This window comes from Heterodontus francisci, chromosome 1 (genome assembly GCF_036365525.1).
Source record: "Heterodontus francisci isolate sHetFra1 chromosome 1, sHetFra1.hap1, whole genome shotgun sequence".
NCBI classification, from domain to species: Eukaryota; Metazoa; Chordata; class Chondrichthyes; order Heterodontiformes; family Heterodontidae; genus Heterodontus; species Heterodontus francisci.
Window position 1 is genome coordinate 46,952,255 of NC_090371.1, and position 23,011 is coordinate 46,975,265.

The 23,011-nt window shown below is 43.2% G+C and overlaps 1 long non-coding RNA gene across 1 annotated transcript in view; it reads left to right on the top strand.

Annotated features, from left to right (window-relative positions):
- Positions 1-19,379, top strand: part of LOC137377060 (uncharacterized) — a 74,732-nt gene extending 55,353 nt beyond the window's left edge. The window contains exon 3 of the long non-coding RNA XR_010976356.1: positions 18,811-19,379. This is a non-coding gene — a long non-coding RNA (uncharacterized lncRNA). The remainder of the gene's footprint in view (positions 1-18,810) is intronic.
- The last annotated feature ends 3,632 nt before the right edge of the window (positions 19,380-23,011 follow it).

The window sequence follows — 23,011 nt, forward strand, 5'->3', positions numbered from 1 at the left end:
CCTGAGACGCCTAGGCCCCACCTTCTGCAATGTCCTGACTAAGCCTTCCACCTATCCATCTCCCTTTGCTCCTTTAAGACCCTCCTCATACCACCTCTTTTATCCTTTTGTTCTTCTTTGTCCCCCTCCCCCCTTTCATTGAGTGTGACTTGAACAGAGTGCTGGGAGTTCTTTGAGTTGAGGGAGTTGGGAAAGGTGGTGCTCCTTTGCTTTTTCTAACTTTTGCACCCTGTAGGATATGGTTCTTACTCTACTGCAGGGGAAGTAGCTAGCTGTTTGGTAAATATCTGGTAAGTGGTAAAGGTCTATTCTATTCCTAAGGTTTAAAACAGTACAGGAACTGATGGTAAGTTTAATAAAATATATAAAAAGGAAAATAAATAATTGAATAAAATAATTTAGTAGTTAATTAAAACACATTAAGGATGGCAGGAGAGGTGATGTGTCATGGCTGCAGCATGTGGGAGCTCCTGGATGCCTGTGCGATCCAGGGCAAAGAAATCTGCAGTAAGTGTTTGCAGCTCGAGGAGCTTCGGCTCAGAGTCATTGAGCTGGAGGCTGAGTTGCAGACACTGTGACACATTAGGCAGTGGGAAAGTTATCTGGACACTTTGTACCAGGAGGCGGTCACACCTCTTAGGATAGGGTCTTCTGATATGGTCAGTGGTCAGGGATAGGAGAGTGTGGCTGCAGCTGAGGCAAGTAAGGGGACCCAGAGAACAGGAGTGCAGGAACCTCAGCCTTTGCAATTGTTCAACAGGTTTGAGGCTCTTTCAGTTTGTTTTGATGAGAGTAGGGTCTTCAGGGTGGATGAGCAGACTGACCATGGCACTGTGGTACAGGAAGCCATAAGTGGGGTGGGGGGGCAAAAAGGAATAAAGTGGTAGTAGGGGATGGTATAGTGAGGGGGATTGACACTGTTCTCTGCAGCAAAGAGCCAGAAAGCTGTGTTGCCTACCCGGTGCCAGGGTTCAGAACATCTGCTCAGGGCTGGAGAGGAGCTTACAGTGGGAGGGGAAGGATCCAATCATTGTGGTCCATGTAGGTACCAACGGCATAGGCAGGACAAGGAAAGAGGTTCTGCATAGTCAGTATGAGGAACTAGGCATCAAATTAAGAAGCAGAACCTCAAAGGTAATAATCTCTGGATTATTACCTGAGTCACGTGCAAATTGGCATAGGGCAAATAAGATTAGAGAAATTAATGCGTGGCTCAAATCTGGTGTGGTAGAAGTGGGTTCCGATTCATCGGGCACTGGCACCAGTACTGGGGAAAGTGAGGACTTTACCATTGGGACGGTCTACGCCTGCTGGGACTGGTGTCCTAGCGAGCTGCATAATAAGGGAAATAGAGAGGGTTTTGAACTAAATAGTGGGGGCAATGGATCACATTTGGAAAGACATGGTAAATCAAAGAGTAGAGACAAGGCAAGAGGGAAAGCTATTAATATGGGAAATTATAAAAAGACTGTAACAGGAAGGGATAGAGAATGCAAATCTAAGAGTAAATCAGTAGTCAAGGCTAGACGTTACAAAAATAATAAAAGGACAAAACTAAAGGCTCTGTATAAAAACAGATGAACTGATAGTGCGAATAGAAATAAATAAGTCCGATCTGATAGCCAATACAGAGACATGGCTACAGGATGACATAGATTGGGATCTGAATATTGAAGGTTACATGACATTTAGGAAGGACAGGAAGCTAGGAAAAGGTGGAGGGGTAGTTCTGTTAATTAACAATGTTTTTAGCACAATAGAGAGGGATGACCTAAGTTCAGGAAACCAGGATGTAGAAGATGGGTAGAGATGAGAAATGATAAAGGCAAGAAGTCACTCGTGGGAGTGGTGTACAGACCCCCGAACAATAACCACACAACAGGACAGATTATAAAGGAAGAAATAATGGGAGCTGGTCAGAAAGGTACGGCAATAATCACGGGGGATTTTAATCTACATATAGACTGGAAAAATCAGATGGGCAAAGGTAGCTTAGATGAGGCGTTAATAGAATGTTTTTGGGATAGTTTCTTAAAACAGCATGATCTGGAGCCAACCAATGAGCAGATTAAACTAGATCTGGTATTGTGCAATGAGATAGGATTACTTGATGACCTCATAGTGAAGGTGCCCCAAGGCAGCAGTGATTTTATAATATGATTGAATTTTACATTCAGTTTGAGGGAGAGAAGAATGGGCCCAAGACTGGTATTTTAAACTTAAATAAGGGCAAATATGAGGGCATGAAAGCTGAGATAGCTAAAGTGAATTGGCAAATTAGCTTAAGGGATAGGTCAATAGAGATGCAGTGGCAGACATTTAAGTGGATATTTCAGAATACACAGAATAGATACATTTCAAAGAGAAAGAAAAATTACAAGGGGAGGGCCCACCATCCGTGGTTAACTAAAAAAGTTGAAGATAGTATCAAACTTTAAAAAAAGCATATAATTGCACCAAGATGGGTGGCAGGTCAGAAGATTGGACAGAATATAAAAAACAGCAACGAATGACTATAAGATTGATAAGGAGGGAGAAATTAGAGTACAAGAGAAAGCTAGCTAGAAATATAAAAACAGATAGTAAGAGTTTCTATAGATACTTAAAAAAGAAAAGAGTTAACAAAGTGATCGTTGGTCCAATAGAAAGTGAGTCTGTGGAATTAATAAGGGAGAATAAGGAGATGGCCGATGAATTGAACAGGTATTTTCCACTGGTCTTCACTATAGAGGATACAAGTAACATCCCAGAAATAGCTGTAAATCAAGAAATGGAAAGGAGGGAGGAACTCAAGAAAATTACAATCACCAGGGAAGTGGGACTGAGCAAATTGTTGGAAATGCAGGCTGACAAATCCCCGGGTCCAGATGGACTTCATCCTATGGCCCTAAAAGAAGTGGCTAGTGAGATAGTTGATGTGTTGGTTTTAATGTTCACAAAGGTTGAATTTTACAGAACCCCCGACGTTGGGGTTTGTGGCGGAGGGGACAGGAAAATGCCTCCGGGAGAGGGCCGCCACGCACCTCGATGCTGGGAGGGCCCAGCCCGATATTGCCGGCAGGGGGACCCCCATTAACATACTTATATGTAAAAAAATTAAAATTAATGTATTAATCATACCTACACTGGCACTTTCCGTCTTGCTACGATCTTCCTGACGCTGGCCTTCCTGACTCTGGCCAGCACTTCCGCATCTTCAGATCCGTGTCCGGGGAAACGAGGTGGAACACTTGTGGGGAGGGGAGAGGAGGTAAGTTTATCCGTGCGGGATGGGGGTGGGGGGATTGGAGTCAAAGTAAATTCACTCATGCAGGGGATGGTGGGAAGGGTTTGAGGTGAAAGTTTATGTACTTTGGTGGGGGGGGGGGGTGGGTCAGGTGGACAAGATAAGTGTTTTGGGGGGGAGCGGGAAAGTAATTATTTTTATGTTTATTGGGGAGGAGGAAGAGGGCAAAGTAAATGTATTTTTTTTATTCACTGCATCTTCAAGTATTTAAATTTAACGGTAGGCCTCAAAGCCCTATAAAAATGGCATCAGCACCTGAGCACAGGTAGCTGACGCCATTGCCGGGGACAGACAGCCCACCGCCTCCATGTGATCGGGGAGGGAGGCCTGCTCCAGCTATTTAAATGAGCTACCGCACTTAGGATCGCAGCGACTCCACGACGTTGTTTTTGCCCACCACCGACTTGTAAAATTCAGTCCAAAGTTTCCTAGATTCAGGGAAGGTAACATTCGATTGGAAAAATAGCCAATGTAACTCCTTTATTCAAAAGGGAGGGAAACAGAAAGCAGGAAACTACAGGCCAGTTAGCTTAACATCTGCCTTAGGGAAAATGTTAGAAGCTATTATTAAAGATGTTATAGCAGGGCACTTAGAAAATTTCAAGGTAATCAGGCAGAATCAATATGGCTTTGTGAAAGGGAAATCATGTTTAACCAATTTATTGCCGTTCTTTGAAGAAGTAACATGTGCTGTGGATAAAGGGGAACCAGTGGATGTATTGTACTTAGATTTCCAGAAGGCATTTGATAAGGTGCCACATCAAAGATTATTGTGGAAAATAGAAGCTCATGACGTTGGGGGTACTATATTGGTATGGAAAGAAGATTGGCTAGCTAACAGGAAACAGAGAGTAGGCATTTTCTGGTTGGCAAGATGTAATGAGTGGTGTGCCGCAGGGATCAGTGCTGGGGCCTCAACTATTTATATAAATGACTTGGATGAAGGGACCAAAGGTATGGTTGCTAAATTTGCTGATGACACAAAGATAGGTAGGAAAGTAAGTTGTGAAGAGGACATAAGGAGGCTATAAAGGGATATAGATCTGGCAAATGGAGTATAATGTGGGAAAATGTGAAATTGTTCACTTTGGCAGGAAGAACAAAAAAGCATATTATTTAAATGGTGAGAGATTGCAGAGCTCTGAGATGCAGATTGGTCTGGGTGTCCTAGTGCATGAATCGTAAAAGGTTAGTATGCAGGTACAGCAAATAATTAGGAAAGCTAATAGAATGTTATCGTTTATCGCGAGAGGAATTGAATACAAAAGTGGGGAGGTTATGCTTCATTTATACAGGGCAGTGGTGAGACCACATTTGGAGTACTGTGTACAGTATTGGTCTCCTTATTTAAAGAAGGATGTAAATGCATTGGAGGCAGTTCAGAGAATGTTTACTAGACTAATACCTGGAATAGGAGGGTTGTCTTATGAGGAAAGTTTGGACAGGTTAGGCCTGTATCTGCTGGAGTTTAGAAGAGTAAAAGGCAACTTTCAGGAAAGGTAAACTGTTTTACATCAAAATCAGGATGATCAAACCTTAAGAGTTTCTTTTTCCCTGTGGTTCAATGCCGCATAATGCAATACATCAATTGAAGCACCCGGGGTCTCTTTCACACTCTCATTGACCGCCCCTCCCTTCACCCCCTGATCTAGCTTTTCTCTTCCGCAGTCATCAGCTGCCAGGCTAAAATGGGTGATTTGGTGACCCTGCCCTTGTATAAAGGCCTGCTTCAAAAGGCTTCAGGCAGGCTACATTGATGATATATAACACCTGTTACGACCGAGATGGGAGGAGAGCGCTGTCTTTTCTAGTTCCATGTCTCCACAGGTCACAACATATATTTAAATGTTTACCCAGTTACTGATATGGTCAATCATATACTCTACTCTTTACCCCAGAATAAAATACATCAACCAGGTTTCTTAATAAACAACAAAACTTTTCCAGCTTCTCAGGAGAAATACGGCATCAGGAGTTGTAGCTCTCACACACACTGAACTCTCAGAGATTTTCAGAGAAGTGAAGAAAGAGATGAGCTGGATGTTTCTCTCTTGGCAGGCTGAGCTCCAACTAGCTCAAAATAGTTCACACCCCAACTAGAAAGTCAAAACACTATCCCAAAAGCGAAATCTCCTCACAAGCATAAATCTGGACATGTCACTTCCCTGTAAATATCTTCCCCAAGTCACCAAGTTTTCTGTTGTTTATTGAGCTTAAGGCATGTGACCTCCAGTGAAGGTTGTTTCCAAACAAGACTTCCAGTGATCCTTGTAAAAAAAACACATCCATGGTATCTTTTCAGTTTTAAACACAATTCCTCAAAAAAATATTAAAAAATGGAAGCACCTTCAGAACACACCTCTCATGAAGATGCTTGGTGTTTGGAGGAGGCTGATGCAGATAATTCCAGGACAAGTTGCTCAGAGTTTTGAAGAGAAACTCATGGAATTGCAATTATTTTCATTCCGGAAGAGATGCTATAGAGCGGGCATGATCCAGGTATTATTAATTGCTGAGGGGAATGCATAATATGTCGATCAAATCATGTTGTTTAATTTGAATTTTGAGTGCAGAACAAGAAGACTCAACTATCAAATGAATGAAACTTGAAGACGACTTGAGATTGGAAGAGTTTTTTCCCCATATGCTAGTAGATATTCAATGATAAACTCCCAGCTAAAATTGTGCAGATTAATGCATTTTAAGAAAAAGTTTGATAAACATCTGTTTAGAAATAATGATAAATATGTAAAGAAAATTGATCAAATACAGTATGAAATATGATTCTTCCTGCTTTCCTGTAACCATGGAACTACCAAGAGAAGGAAGGCAATTGATCTAAGACATATATAGTAGGATATGAGATTAGATTGGTAGCCGGGGGTTCTGTTTGATTTACCTTTGGGAGAGATTTGCAGTGTCTTTCCTCAAGAGATTAATTGGGTTGTGTAGAGACAGTCTTAGAATACATTGAACATGGTCCATGAAAGGAATGGGCTTGATAGCCTGCATGGTCTTCTTCTATGCATTCTGATGTTATTCTAATCCTACAAGAAAAGATACCTTTTTCCCTTTTTATTTTTAATGACTGTAGTCGATTGGAGTTAATGAACAACCATTAATAACCTTCTCAACAGGGCACAAACTAAGCTTCAAGTTTAAATAAGCTGGGTCCAATTTAAAATGCACAGAGTGTCAGTAATTTTACTGCCCAATTAGCCTCCAGCGTAAAATTCCAATCAGGATGCTAGGTAATTTCAGCAGTTTTCCCAGCATGCTACATATTTTGAATAGGGTTTAACACAGCATCAAATGCTTAACGCTGTAGAACTAAAAGAACCAAATTAGCCAATAATATGATGGGAACCAATTAACTTAAAAAAATGAACCACATTCTGATATTTTAAACACCTTACGCCATTACATTCCAAGTTGTTTTATTGCTATTGACAGATTTAAGTCAATATGTCTTATTGTAATACAAGGAGCAACTTGCCAATAGAAAATGATTATCTAAACCTTGTTGATGGATTTCAATTCATCATCATGCAATACTAATGATTTTTCCCTGTGCTGTTGGTGAGTTTAATACATGGAGCAAACTAGTTAGCGTTTCACTATGTCAGTCCATTGCTGTCAATGGAAAACTAAGGAAAAGTTTTGGAGAAAGTAATTCACATATGTCAACTGCCACAAGCTGAGCCACTTTGAGCAGGAAAATAAACAACAGAATGTTGAAAAATTTCAGAAACAGTATGAGCTGTAGAAAGATATTGAGTGAACAACATAGTTGAGGTTTTCAACCTGCTATTGAAATCGAAATGGAGAACAGCCAAGGAAGAGAAAAGACATTGGATAGAGAAGTAATTAAAATGGCACTTAGTCAAGTGACCACATAGAGTCATAGAGTTTTACAGCACAGAAACAGGCCCTTCAGCCCAACACGCCTGCACCGACGATCAAGCACCTGTCCTAACTAATCCCATTTCCCAGCACTTGGCCCGTAGCCTTGTATGTTATGGCGTTTCAAGTGCTCATCTAAATACTTCTTGAATGTCGTGAGTGTTCCTGCCTCTATCACCTCTTCAGGCAGTGTGTTCCAGATTCCAACCACACTCTGGGTGAAAAAACTTCTCCCCAACTCCCCTCTAAACCTTCAGCCCCTTATCTTAAATCTATGCCCCCTAGTTATTGACCTCTCTGCTAAAGGAAAAAGTTTCTTCCTATCTATCCTATCAATGCCCCTCATAATTTTGTATACCTCAATCATGTCCCCCCTCAGCCTTCTCCACTCCAAGGAAAACAACCCCAGCCTTTTCAGTCTGTCTTCATAACTGAAATGCTCCAGCCCAGGCAACATCCTGGTGAATCTCCTCTGCACCCTCTCCATTGCAATCACATCCTTCCTATAGTGTAGTGACCAGAACTGTACACAGTACTCCAGTTGTGGCCTAACCAACATTTTATACAGCTCCATCATAACCTCCCTGTTCTTATATTCTATGCTTTGGCTAATAAAGGCAAGTATCCCGTATGCCTTCCTAACCACCTTATCTACCTGTGCTGCTGCCTTCATTGATCTATGGACAAGCACCCCAAGGTCCCTCCGACCCTCTGTACTCCCTTGGGTCCTGCCATCCATTATATAAAAGCAAAATACTGCGGATGCTGGAAATCTTAAATAAAAACAAGAAATGCTGGAACCACTCAGCAGGTTTGGCAGCATCTGTGGAAAGAGAAGCAGAGTTAACGTTCCGGGTCAGTGTTCCGAAGAAGGGTCACTGACCCGAAACGTTAAGTCTGCTTCTCTTTCCACAGATGCTGCCAGACCTGCTGAGTGGTTCCAGCATTTCTTGTTTTTATTTATCCTACCATCCATTGTATATTCCATTGCCTTGTTAGACCTCCCAAAGTGCATCACCTCATACTTCTCAGGATTAAACTCCATTTGCCACTGCTCCGTCCATCTTCCCAGCACATCTATATCGTCCTGTAGTCTAAGGCTTTCCTCCTCACTATTTACGACACCACCAATTTTCATGTCATCTGCGAACTTACTGATCATACCTCCGATATTCACGTCTCAATCATTAATGTACACTACAAACAGTAAGGGTCCCAGCAATGATCCCTGTGGTACCCCACTGGTCACAGGCCTCCATTCACAAAAACAACCCTCTACCATCACCCTCTATCTCCTTCCACTAAGCCAATTTTGAATTAAATTTGCCAAATTACCCTTGATCCCATGGGCTTTTACTTTCTTAACCAATCTCCCATGCGGGACCTTATCAAAAGCCTTGCTGAAGTCCATGTAGACTACATCAACTGCTTTACTCTCATCTACACCTCTAGTCACCTCCTCAAAAAATTCAATCAAATTTGATAGACACGATCTCCCCCTGACAAAGCCATGCTGACTATCCCTGATTAATCCCTGCCTCTCCAAGTGGAGATTAATCCTGTCTCTCTGAATCTTTTCCAATAATTTCCCTACCACTGATGTTAGAGTCATTGGCCTGTAATTACCTGGTTTATCCCTGCTACCCTTCTTGAATAATGGTACTACATTCGCTGTCCTCCAATCTTCTGGTACCTCTCCTGTGGCCAGAAAGGATCTGAAAATTTGTGTCAGAGCCCCCGCTATCTCCTCCCTTGCCTCACATAGCAGCCTGGGACCCATCTCATCTGGGCCTGGGGATTTATCCACCTTTAAGCCCGCTAATACAGCCAATACTTCCTCCTTTACAATGCTAATTTGATCAAGTATATCACAATCCCCCTCCCTGATCTCTACACCTACATCATCCCTCTCCATAGTGGACACAGATGAAAAGTAATCATTTAAAACCTCACCTATGTCCTCTGGCTCCACACACACATTGCTTCTTTGATCCCTAATGGGCCCCACTTTTTACCTGGTTATCCACTTGCCCCTAACATACTTAGAAAACACCTTGGGATTTTCCTTTATCTTGTCTGCCAGTGATTTTTCACGCCCCCTCTTTGCTCTCCTAATTATTTTTTTAAGTACTCCCCTGTACTTTCTATACTCCTCCAGGGCCTCTGCTGTTTTCAGCACTCTGAATCTGCCATATGCCTCCTTTTTTTTCATTATCCAATCCTCTATATCCCTTGACACCCAGGGTTCCCTTGACCTGTTGGTCCCACTCTTCACTTTTACAGGAACATGCTGCACCTGAACCCTCACAATTTCCCTTCTAAATGACTCCCACCGGTCTGATGTAGACTTTCCTATAAGAAGCTGCTCCCAGTTCTCTTTGGCCAGATCCTGTTTTATCGTATTGAAATCTGTTCTTCCCCCAATTCAGTACTCTTTTTCTGGTCCCTCTATGTCCTTTTCCATAACAACCTTAAATCTTACAGAGTTATGGTCACTATCCCCGAAATGCGCCCCCACTGCCACTTCTACTTCGCCAGAAACAGGCCCAGTGATCCAAGAATCTAAAGCCCTCCCTCCTGCACCATCTCCCCAACCAGGCATTCATCTGATCTAACCTCCTATTCATATACTCACTAGCCCGAGGCACCGGAAGAAACCCAGAGATTATAATCTTTGAGGTCCTAAATTAAAAATTAGTTAAATAAAAAACATTTTACAATTTTCTAACAACAAGATCACAAGACAATTGTGGCTGAGTGAGACCATTTAGCCTATCTCTGCTCAGAAGAACACAGGAACAAAGGATCATGAGTAGGCCATTCAGCCCTTTGAGCATGTCTGCCATGCAATTCGATCATGGCTGATCTGTAGCTCAACACCATTTACCTTGCTTTACTCTATATCCATTAATACCCTTATCTAATATAAATTTATCAATCTCAGTCTTGAAAATATCAATTGACCAAACATCCACAGACATTTGGAGAAGAAATTCCAGATTTCCGCTATCCTTTGAGTAAACGGAGAACGACTGCAGAATTCCGAGGTGCAGAGGGATCTAGGTGTTTTGGAGCAGGAGTCACAAAAACTTAGTTTGCAGGTACAGCAGGTAATAAAGAACGCTAATGGAATGCTATCCTTTATTATGAGAGGAATTGAAAATAAAAGTAAGGATGTTATGCTTCAGTTATACAGGGCATTGGTGAGACCACATCTCGAATACCGTGTGAAATTTTGGTCTTCTTATTTAAGGAAGGATGTAAATGCATTGGAGGCGGTTCAGAGGCAGTTTACCAGATTGATACCTGGAATGAGCGGGTTGTCTTATGAAGAAAGGTTGGACAGACTGGGCTTGTTTTCACTGGAGTTTAGAAGCGTGAGGGGAGACTTGATTGAAGTTTATAAGATCCTGAATGGTCTCCACAAGGTGGATGTGGAAAGGATATTTCCTCTTGTGGGTGAGTCCAGAACTAGGGGGCACTTTTAAAATTAGGAGTCGCCCTTTTATGACAGAGATGAGGAGAAATTTTTTCTCTCAGAGGGTTGTGCAACTTTGGAACTCTCTGCCTCAGTAGATGGTGGAGGCGGGGTCATTGAATATTTTTGAGGCAGAGGTAGATAGATTCTTGTTAGGCAAGGGAATCAAAGGTTATCGGGGGTAGATGGGAGTGTGGAAATTGAGACACAGACAGATCAGCCATGATCTTATTGAATGGTGGAGCAGGCTCTCGGGGCCGAATGGCTTACTTCTGCTCCTCACTCGTACGTTTGTATGTTCGTAAAAAAGTGTTTCCTCCTTTTACTCCTAAAAGACTTAGCTCCAGTTTTAAGGTTATGCCCCTTTGTTCTAATTTACCTCACCAGAGGAAATAGTTTCTCTGTAACTACTCCACTGACCTTGTCAGTTAATCTCTCCGGCCCTCTGTCCTATCACACATCTTCCCTTTTGTTCTCTTTCCCCCTAACCCCCACTTTACTTGTTTAAAACCTATTACATTTCTAACCTTTGCCAGTTCTGATGAAAGGTCACTGACCTGAAACGTTAACTTTTCTTCTCTCTTCACAGATGCTGCCAGCCTGCTGAGTATTTCCAGCACTTTCTGTTTTTATACCACTGAATCCTTTTATCATTTTAAACACCTTGATTAGATCACGCCTCAACCTTCTAAACTCAAGGGACTACAAACCAAGTTTATGCAACCTGTCTTCTCAACTTAACCCTATAAACCCTGGTATCATTCTGGTGGATCTGCGCTAACCCCTTCCGAGACCAGCATATTTTGAAAGATATACCTTTCCTGAGATTCGGTGCCCAAAACTAAACACAGTACTCCGGATGAGGTCTGACCAAGGCTGGGTACAACTGAAGCACAAATTACTCAGTCATATGCTACAGCCCCCTTGAAATAAAGGTTTACATTCTATTAGACTTCTTGATTTATTTTTTGTACCTGTGCACTAGCTCTGAGTGATCAATGTTCCATCTAGAAAGCTCATAAAATCCCTCAGTGCAGCATCCAATTGGTTCTTAAATAACCCCGGGGGTTTCTTTTCTCTCTATTTCCATGTGTCAATCATTCATTATGTGAAGAACTTTCAGATGTCACATTTGGATTTGCTTTGTGTTATTTTAAACTTCTGATTGTTTACTCTCCTCCCAGAATATAATTTAAAGTAACATTCCAGATTTACCCTTTCCATGTTCTTCAGGTTATTGTTTACCTCCATGAGATCACCTCTCAGGTTTCTCCCTTAAGCCCTAATCTCTACACTCTACTGTGATTTGAGAGTGGGCTCCTCCAATTCCACTGAACTTCCTAGTTTGGTATCTTCTGTAAATTTAAGCAGCTTGCACTTGTTTACTGAGTTCAAATAACTAGTGTTAGAAACAGAGGTGAGCCCAGCAGTGAGAAATGTTACAAGCCACTCAGTACTTGTTCCCCTTAATCTAAGATAACTCCTCTAAAAAGTACCCATTGTTTTCTACTCTTCCATTCCCAGGGTTTACCCTGAATTCACACTGCTTTGAGCTTAACTAATAGCCATTTGTGTGGAACTTTGCGAAATATCTTATGAAAGTCTAAGTGCGACATCTAATTCAATGCACTTGGGATTTCATTTTCTCAAATATGTCGAGGAGGTTGGTCAGGTGAGATCTTCCCATTCTGAATCCATTTGGACTGCTATTAAATTAACGCATTGTACATGATTCTGGCAGGTATGCTGGGATGCTTCCCCTCATTTCCCTCCAGTGTTGACCCTGTTGGAGTTTGCAGAGTCAATGGGACTGCAACTAATTTGCATGAGGTAGGTAGATGCAAGCTGCACTATGGATGTGTCTTTGGTGGGCGCTAATCCATTTGGCTGAAAAATCAAGTGCCTTCCCACCATTGTGGGGAAAGTTGCAGGTCTTCCCCTGACTCCAACCATGTCCTCCTTGGCCTCCTGTGTAAGCGATTATGAACCCCAGGGATAATTTTAACATTTAACAGGTGGCCGTTAGATAGTGTGCATCAGTCACCCGCCTGTTTTTTAATACCTTGAGGCCCAATCCATTATGCGTCCTGGGCCTCATTTGCATGGATCTTTTGAATTGTGTGCACCAAACCATCACTCTGATGGACTTTGCTGGTTGGGGTTTTGGGGGGGGGGGTGGGGAAATTGTCCAACTCCTGCCTAGAGCATCCAAACATCTGGACTGGAAGTGGGGGAGAATGGAAAGTGATCCCACAGCAGGTGAGCACGGGCCAGCACTAGGTATTTGCCTCTCCTCCAGGTATTTCCGGGCTAACATCTCACCTTTTGTACTGTTTTCTATCTCCACCAGTGTACATGAGACATTCCAGGCTGTGTTTACACAGCTTGCACACCTCAATCTATGTAAGTTGGTTAACCCTTCAATTTATGGTGGGGTCAGCACTGCATCCTCGAAGTGGGCAAAGATCTGCTCCATCTGTCCCAATGGCGCAATTGTGCTGTTGAGAATTTGGGCCCCAGGTTTTTACAATAAGGTAGTTCTAGATAGCAGAAAAGTAATAATGAGCTTATTTACTTCAAGCAAATGATTACAGACAATGTATTGTATAAGAAGACTTTGGGGATTTTATTAAATATTATTGATAAGCCTTGTCAGATAAAATTGTTCCAGCATTAGCATGATTACAGGAACATTTAGCTCTAGAGGCACATGGGGGATAAAGAAAGGTATTTGAATATTTATAAAAGAGTAATTGCAAAATAAAAGTTAAAATATGGAATACAGAAAGGGAGAAGTGGGAGCAGGGGGAAAAGGAAAGAGAAAAGCAGAGAAATAACTAGCATTTAGACACCAGCTTATCACATCTCTCAGAAGCATCCTAAATCACTTCACATACAATGAATTAATTTGAATCAGAATCACTGTTGTGAAGTAGTGAAAGTCAAACTGTTTGGATGGGAAATTCCTGTGGGCCAGCTTTCAAGCCTGAAACAGGAGTTGCACATGAAACCTGCAGCCCAATCAGAAGCCTAAGGCAGCCCACAATTGGGCCCTGCGCCACAATAACATTATTCGGGTGACCTGTTGCTGTCTGCCGCTCCTCCATAGGCAGCTTGCCTATTTTATAAAGATCAATGTCAGACCACTGTCTTTGTCACCAGCAAGTCCCGGGAATTGGGAGGATATGGGCGGCACAGTGGCGCAGTGGTTAGCATCGCAGCCTCACAGCTCCAGCGACCCGGGTTCAGTTCTGGGTACTGTCTGTGCGGAGTTTGCAAGTTCTCCCTGTGTCTGCGTGGGTTTCCTCCGGGTGCTCCGGTTTCCTCCCACCTCCAACGACTTGCAGGTTGATAGGTAAATTGGCCATTAAAAATTGCCCCTCGTGTAGGTAGGTGGTAGGAGAATGGTGGGGATGTGGTAGAGAATATGGGATTAATGTAGGATTAGTATAAGTGGGTGGTTGTTGGTCAGCACAGACTCGGTGGGCCGAAGGGCCTGTTTCAGTGTTGTATCTCTAAATAAATAAAAAAAATAAATAAATAGATATGGGTAAAGTGCATTGGGCTGGGGGCGGGGAGAACAAGAGGGGGCAGAACATACCTTCCACATCTGGAAGACTTTAGTGGAGCAGGCTCGACACCTGCTTCCCACCACAGCAGAAGGTGGAATTTGAATTCAATTAATAAATCGGGAATTTAAAAAAGCTAGTCTAATGATCATCTGATGATGGACATGAAACCATTGCCGATTGTTGTAAAAACCCATCTGATTCACTAATGTCCTTTAGGGAAGGAAATCTGTTGTCCTTACCTGGTCTGGCCTACATGTGACTCCAGACCCACAGCAATGTGGTTGACTCTTACATGCCCTCTGAAATGGCCTAGCAAGCCACTCAGTTGTATCTAACCGCTAGCAGTGTGGGTGTACCCATCCCACGTGGACTGCAGCAGTTCAAGAAGGCAGCTCACCACCACCTTCTCAAGGGCAATTAGGGATGGGCAATAAATGCTGGCCTGGCCAGTGATGCCCACATCCCATAAATGATTTTAAAAAAACTCAGGGCAGCCCAGTTTTCTTGAGGGGTCCTAACACAAGTATTATGTCCCTTATTAGGAAATACATGGAACTAACACCTGCTCTAGGCAGCCAAACAGGATGCCTGAAGAATGCCCTGACCCAATATTGGATCAGATGCATTTCAGTTATTTTTGGGAGAAAAGGCATTGATTCTTGAAACTGAACTTCATTGCTTCTGTTTGATGCCTGTAAGATGGGTGCATGGAAGTACAATTGCTACTCCACCAGTTAGAATTTAAGATATTTCGGAGGTAATTTGCAACCATGCATCAAAGTCTAAAACCACCAGTTCTGAAGAAGAGTCACTGACCTGAAAAGTTAACTCTGCTTCTCTCTCCACAGATGCTGCCTGACCTGCTGAGTATTTCCAGCATTTCTTGTTTTTATTTCAGATTGCCAGCATCCGCAGTATTTTGCTTTCATTTTAACCTAAAACCTCCATTGAGGGTTGGGAGGCCATTATAGAAAACAACTGAATTCCCTTCCTATTGATTTTAGTAATGGCCATCCAACTCACAATAACAGTTTTATGCTCTGATGGTAAGTTAAGAAAGTTGAAAACCCCTTGGAGTCTGTATTTTGTAAGATTGTCTTAATATTACAGCAATAAAATTACTCCTTGTAACCTGGTAGGGTTCTGACCACAATAAGAAATTTCTCAGGATCACACAGTTGTTGACAAAACAGCTGGTCCGAGGGGTGACAAATTCCCTCGAGGGGCAAGAATTGCAGTCTTTGATAATTCCATATCCAAAGGCAACAGCAAAGATCATCTGACAACGGCCACAACTTTGTGTGTTTTTTTAATTCTTTCATGGGATGTGGGCATTGCTGGCAGGCCAGCATTTGTTGCCCATCCCTAACTCCCCTTGAAATGAATGGCTTGCTAGGCCATTTCAGAGGGCAGTTAAGAGTCAACCACATTGCTGTGGTCTGGAGACACATGTAGGCCAGACCAGGTAAGGACAGCAGATTTCCTTCCCTAAAGGACATGAGTAAACCAGATGTTTTTTTTACAACAATTGTTTCATGGCATCATTACTGAGACTAGCTTTTTATCTCTTAATTAATTGAATTTAAATTCCACCAGCTACCATGGTGGGATTTGAGCTCATGTCCCCAAAGCATTAGCCTGGGCCTCTGAATTACTAGTCTAGTGACATTATCACTATGCCACCAAATTCTGTGAATGGAAACAGGATCAGAAGTAGCTTTCAGATGGTTAATAAAAGTAATGGGAACTTAATGTACTCTACAAAAAAAATCAATGCATTAAATGTTAGTCAGTTTCAATCTGGAAACCAGTAGATTGCAAAGCTTTAATATAGCTACCTTGAGCTTTGGTGCCACTCAGTCGAAGGTCTGCAAACAATGTTAACAATCAGAGAAGACAATGGCCGGATTGTCCAGTCTGCGGTAATGTGACCACACTCTTACTGCCCATAGTGGCAATAACATGCTTGCTGATTGATGACGCCTATGGCATAATTATTCCAAGAATGAACTTTTCTGTGGTGAAGTAAATTTCAAGCATTAGCATAGAATGACTGAAGCATAAACTAAAGACAGGTCCTGAAAAGCTGAGTAGTTGATATCGTCTGAGCTTTTTTCACTTGGGCTTAGTGTGTAAGCTAAAAGGCCCATTTGAAGTAAGGTTTCAAACCCCACCCCCCCTAATCAGCCAGAGAAATGCTTAGTCACAGGATCATGTACTTTCTGCTCCACACAAAACTGCTGTGTTTTATAGTACTACTCGGCCTAAATTGACATTTATTTTGATAGCATCACATTTTAGAATTCCTTAAACAATTTCAAATTTTTCGCTATATAGTTAACACAAAAGTCCGAGTGTGTCAGGCCTGTGTCCTCAGTACCTTGCTCTATGGCAGCGAGGCCTGGACAACGTATGTCAGCCAAGAGCGACGTCTCAATTCATTCCATCTTCGCTGCCTCCGGAGAATACTTGGCATCAGGTGGCAGGACTGTATCTCCAACACAGAAGTCCTCGAGGCGGCCAACATCCCCAGCTTGTACACACTACTGAGTCAGCGGCGCTTAAGATGGCTTGGCCATGTGAGCTGCATGGAAGATGGCAGGATCCCCAAAGACACATTGTACAGCGAGCTCGCCATTGGTATCAGACCCATCGGCCGTCCATGTCTCCGCTTTAAAGACGTCTGCAAACGCGACATGAAATCCTGTGACGTTGATCACAAGTCGTGGGAGTCAGTTGCCAGCGTTCGCCAGAGCTGGCGGGCAGCCGTAAAGACAGGGCTAAAATGTGGCGAGTCGAAGCGACTTAGTAGTTGGCAGGAAAAAAGACAGAGGCGCAAGGGGAGAGCCAACTGTGCAACAGCCCCGAGAAACAAATTTCTCTGCAGCACCTGTGGAAGAGTCTGTCACTCTAGAATTGGCCTTTATAGCCACTCCAGGCGCTGCTTCACAAACCACTGACCACCTCCAGGTGCGTATCCATTGTCTCTCGAGATAAGGAGGCCAAAGAAGAAGAAGATAGTTAACATTATAGTTAACTTACAGGGCCAGGGGAAAATTACATCAATGAGAATTGCCCATTAAATATAAATACCGACAAATTACCTGCCAGCAGACAAGCCATTTTATACATGTATACAGTGAGGGAATGAAGACCCAAGGATACAGATGCAGCTCAAGAGCCAAAACATACAGAAAAAAAGATTTATGTTTATACAGCGCTTTTCACAATCTTAGGATGTCCCAAAGTGCTTTGCAGCCAATGAAGTACTTTTTAAAAAAATAGTCATTGCTGTAATGTAGGAAAACATGCCCCTTCATGAAAACATGCCACATGACAAAAACATGCCGCATGATGAAAACGTGAAACATAATGAAAATGTGCCACTTGGCAAAAACATGCCACATTATGAATGCATGCCCCTTAAAACATGTCACATGACATGATGAGGGCGGCACAGTGGTGCAGCCGTTAGCACCACAGCCTCACAGCTCCAGCGACCCGGGTTTGGTTCTGGGTACTACCTGTGTGGAGTTTGCAAGTTCTCCCTGTGACCACATGGGTTTCCGCTGGGTGCTCTGGTTTCCTCCCACAGCCAAAGACTTGCTGGTTGTTAGGTAAATTGGCCATTGTAAATTGCCCCTAGTGTAGGTAGGTGGTAGGAGAATTGGGGGAAGGTGGGGATGTGGTAGGGAATATGGAATTAATGTAGGATTAATATAAATGGGTGGCTGATGGTTGGCACCGACTCGGTGGGCCGAAGGGCCTGTTTCAGTGCTGTATCTCTCTATGACGAATAAATGCCACATAATGAAAACATGCCATATGATGATTACGTAGCTCATGATGAAATCATGTCACTTAATGAAAACATGCTTCATGTGGAAACCATGCCACATGATGAAGACATGCTACATAAAGAAAATATGCCACATGACAAAAATACAGCATATGAAGAAAACATGCTTCATGATAAAATCCTGCCACATGACAAAAACATGTCACATAATGAAAACATGACACATAATTATAGTGCAAGGTAGCTTCACAGCAATGTTTCCATATTTAATTTTGAAATGGTAACTGCCTGCCATTTGAAAGACAAGTACTTGCTCAGTGTAAAAGATTATCATTCTCACCACTGTCAAAAAAACACCATGTGCCAAATGAGGAATTTTTAATTCATTGGTGGAAAATTTACATTAAACTTTTAATGGAGAAAATCTTACAGTTAACTTTAAAAAAAATGGCAGCCAAGATGGCCACTACAATTCGCTTTGAAACACCTTTGCACAATCCAAGGCTCCAACCAGAGCCAGAGGTCTAACAAGAAGCCCAGCCAGAACAATGCTTTGGCTAACTGAGTAGATTATCCAGATCATCCTCATTAGCAGGGCATTCAAAGCCATCTTGAGGCATTCAGTAGTGGAGACATCCTTCTAGGCGGTAAACACTGACAATACCACCTGAGAGAGATTGGGAGTTTTGTTACACAGAGACAAGAAGTGAACAGAAGCTGAGAAAGCTGTGTGCCTCCCTTTCATTCTCCCTCTTTTTCTCTCATTCTCCAGAAAACATCAAGTTTGAAAACTGTCTGCTCCAAGCTTACAGACTGCTACAGCCAGAGACCAAGGGGAGAGGATCACCTACCAGTCTGCCTTCAAGAAAACCCTGAGCAAAACAGACCAATCACAAAATGCACTTTGACCAACAACGACTTCAAGAGTACAACTCCAGTTGGACAACCACTGAATGATCCAACTTCAAACTGTGTATTTAACTTTTATTTATTCTGGACTTTAATCCAACCAAAAACCTACTTTCCCACTTTGTAATCTATGGGCTGGATTTTAAGGAGCCCTCGACGTCGAGATCTGTGGCGGGGGGTGGGCCTGAAGATGGCTCCCGAAGAGGCCCACCACGGACCTCGACGCCGGCAAGGCCCAGTCTGATACTCACGACGGCGGCGAGGCACCGTGGCAGCCCCCCAACTGCTGGGTGATGGGACCACTATCAACATATGCAAATAAAGTAAATTAATACATTAACATGTACTTATGTTCAATCTTGATGGCCCATCAAAATCTTCGGTACGGCGGCTGGCACTCCCGCGCCTTTGGATCGCTGTCTGGGGAAACAAGATGCCACATTGGTGGGGAGGGGGGAGGAAGTAAGTTTATCAGTGCGGGTGGGAGGTGAGGGGGTCAAATAAACATCATGGGTGTAGGAGATGGTGGGAAGGGTTAGAGTTTAACGTTTGAGCAGTTTGGGGGGAAGGTCAGATGTTAAAGGTAAGTGTTTTGGGAGGGGGAAGGGCAAATAGTTAATGTAATTGTTATTGGAGGGGTGGGAGAGGGGCAAAAGAAATGTATTTATTTAATTTTATTGAATATTCCTTTAAATATTTAAATAAGCGGGCAGGGCTGACAGCCCTTTAAAAATGGCGTCAGTGGCTGCACACAGGCAGCTGACGCCATTGCTGGTGACGGACAGCCCGCCCCTTCCATATGATTGTGGTGGGTGGGGTGGGGGGGGCCGCTCCGGCTATTTAAATGAGCCGCCGTGCTTGAGATTGCAGTGGCTCTTTGGTGTGCGGCCTGCATAGGGGGAGCGCCATTTTTGGAGCTCGCCGCCAAGATCAGCAGCAAGCTCATAAAATCCAGCCCTATTTGTGTATTTGTGATTCTCGTGTGAATGTATGCCTGAATGTGTAGCGTATTTTTTATTTTTAAATCGTGGTTAGATTGTAAAGTATAATAAACTTACCTCTTTCTTGTTTAAACTCAAGAAAACCTGTCCGATTGGTTCTTTCAAGATCATAGCGAAGGAAAAAGGTAAAACACTCAGAGGTGGTAAGCAGAACCACTGTTTAAAAGGAATAAGCCCTGTTGAGGCCAAATAAGAGGAAGGGCAAGAGGGGAGACTGAGACCCCCTCCTCACCTGGCCGTAACACCAGGGAATATGTGTCAGAGCTTTCATCATTTGGCGGCCAATGTGGATGATTCCAAAACCCCACAGATAAAGTATTTTGATGAATGAGATTGAAATACTGCAGTCCACTTTGGTATGTGTGGAAACTCAGGAACCTCTCACAGATAAACTCAGCTGCCAGCCAGTCTCACAGGATTCAGCCATGCAAATTGTACTAAGAAGTGCAAAATTAGGCCACACGGTGCAGCGCTCACAAACTGTTAGGAAAGGTAATGGGTGTTCGATTCAGAAATGTATCACATGTTTTGGAATATATGTTACCAGGGCTAAAAGGGTTAAATTATGAGGACAGGTTGCATGGACTAGGCTTGTATTCTCTTGAGTATAGAAGATTATGTGGTGATCTAATTGAAGTGTTTAAGGTGATTAAAGGATTTGATAGGGTAGATCGAGAGAAACTCTTTACTAAGGTGGGAGAGTTCAGAACGAGGGGACATAACCTTAAAATTAGAGCAAGGCTATTCTGGGCTGATGTCAGGAAGCAGTTCTTCACATGAAGGGTAGTGGAAATCGGGAACTCTCCCCGCAAAAAAAGCTGTTGAGGCTGGGGGTTAATTAAAAGTTTTAAAACTATGTTGATGGATTTTTGTTAGGCAAGGGAGTTAAAGGCTTACGGAACAAAGGCGGGTAGGTGGATCTAAGATACAGATCAGCCATGACTGGCTGATTGGACAAATCCTGTTCCAATGTTGGCACTGGAGTTGCCACTTGCACAGAGAGGGCGGGATTTTAAGAAGCCCTCGACGTCGTGATCCGTCGGGAGCTGGGGGGAGTGGGGGACCTGAAGCTTGCTCCGGATGAGGCCCGCCATGGACCTCGATGCCGGCAGGGCCCAGCTCAATCCTCCCGGCGTTGATGAGGCGCTGTGGCGGCCACCACCACCGCCCCACCCCCCCCGCGCCCCCTTGCTGGGTAACAGGACCACAATTTAAATATGTAAACTGATAGAATTAATACACTTACTTCTAATCTTGAGGGCCCATCATAATCTTCAGTGCGACGGCTGGCACTCCCGTGCCTTCAGATCCCCGTCCAGGGAAACACAGCGCCACACTGGTGGGGAAGGGGGAGGAAGTAAGTTTGTTAATGCGGGGTGGGGCGTTGGGGGGGGGTGGTAACGGGGTCAAACATACGTAATGGGTGTAGGGGATGGTGGGAAGGGTTGAACCTTAAACATAATGCAGTTTGGGGGGTGGGGTAAAGGTCAGATGTAAAAGGTAGGTGGTTTGGGGGGGAAAGGGCAAATAGTTAGTGTAAAATTTTGAGGAGGGTTGGAAAGGGGCATAACCAATTTGTTTATTTAATTTTGGGGATCTTTCTTTAAAAATTTAAATATGCTGGCAGGGTTGGCTGCCCTTTAAAAATGGTGCCAGCGCCTGCACACAGGCAGCTGATGCCATTGCCAGGGATGGACAGCCTACCTCCACCACATGATTGGGGATTGGGGGGGAGGGGCAAGCCACCCCCACTATTTAAATGAGCCGCCGTGCTTGAGATTATGGCAGCTGTTTGAGAGCTCTTAAAATCCAGGCCAGAGTTTCCATGTAGGCCTCTGGGAAAGGCATGCAGTTCAGAGCAGATGTATAGAGTGTTACGGGCAGATGGAAGTTGGTGTGGGTGACATCTACTGTTCAGCACTCAACTGACCACAGATAGTGTTTTAAAAATAATGGTTTAGTCCCTGAGTGTTTTTAAGGGTCAAATAAATAGGCAAACAACAGGTTTTCTTGCAGCTCACAGGTTAAAAAAAATATGCTTTTACACAATAACCAAAAAGTATTCGCGACTTCACCCACTCATGCATTCACATAGACACACACACACACACACACATGAGAAAAGATAGGGTGTAGCACGCAATTAGAGTCCAATTGTTGTACAAGAGATTGTTGTTTTTAAAAAAAACCTTTAGAAGCTTCTTGGGAGGAAACTTTTTTGCGGTGCATGCCTGAATGTTCTTTGTCTTGAAAAAGGTGAAATGTTGCCGCATCCTTGTGGGTAAGCCGCAGTCTGAAGTCGGTGATGGAAATCCTGGTTCACTTTCACAGATGGGGGAGTTCCAAAGTCACCTTGCAATTTCTCTGCTGCAGTAGTTAAAAGATGTTTTCAGCAGGGTTCCTGCTTAGCCAAAATTGTCTCACAGCTGTTCTGGCTGCAAAAGACTTTCTCTGGCTGTTTTCTCTCTCTCCAGAGTGATAGTTTTTGAGGTAGAAACTTGTCAGGTTGAGGTGTTGGTCATCCTCTCTCCCTGGTGTTATGACCCAGTGAGAAAGGTGTCTAGGGGTTCCTCTCAGACTTCACCTGGTCTTACCGTAATAGGGTTTAATTTTAAACACACCGTATTTTTAGCTTCCCCATGGTGAATCCTTGTTCAACACTTTCCAATTATAAGGCAAAGAAACCAGCACAAACAGGCTTTCTTAGAGTTAAAGAAGAAAAGTTGAAATTTATTAAACTTAAACTCTAATGCATTTAATGCCTATGGATACATGAGGCACCCATGCTAGCATGCATACGCGATACACACATGCAGATAGAGGCAGAACAGAGCAGAAGAAACAAAGTGGAAACGTTTGAGCTAATATCTGAAGAGTTTTTGTTATGGTTCTTCAATCTCACTGCAGAGTCCTTGATTGTAGGTAGATCTTGCTTTTCGTTGGGTCCCAGTATTCTTCTTAAACCTTGTTCGCTGCAGGAAACTTTTTCCCGTGGGGTTCATGTGTTTTCAGTGGATTCAGAGGCTTGTGAGAAAGAGATGGGAGCAGGCAGACAGGAGAGTC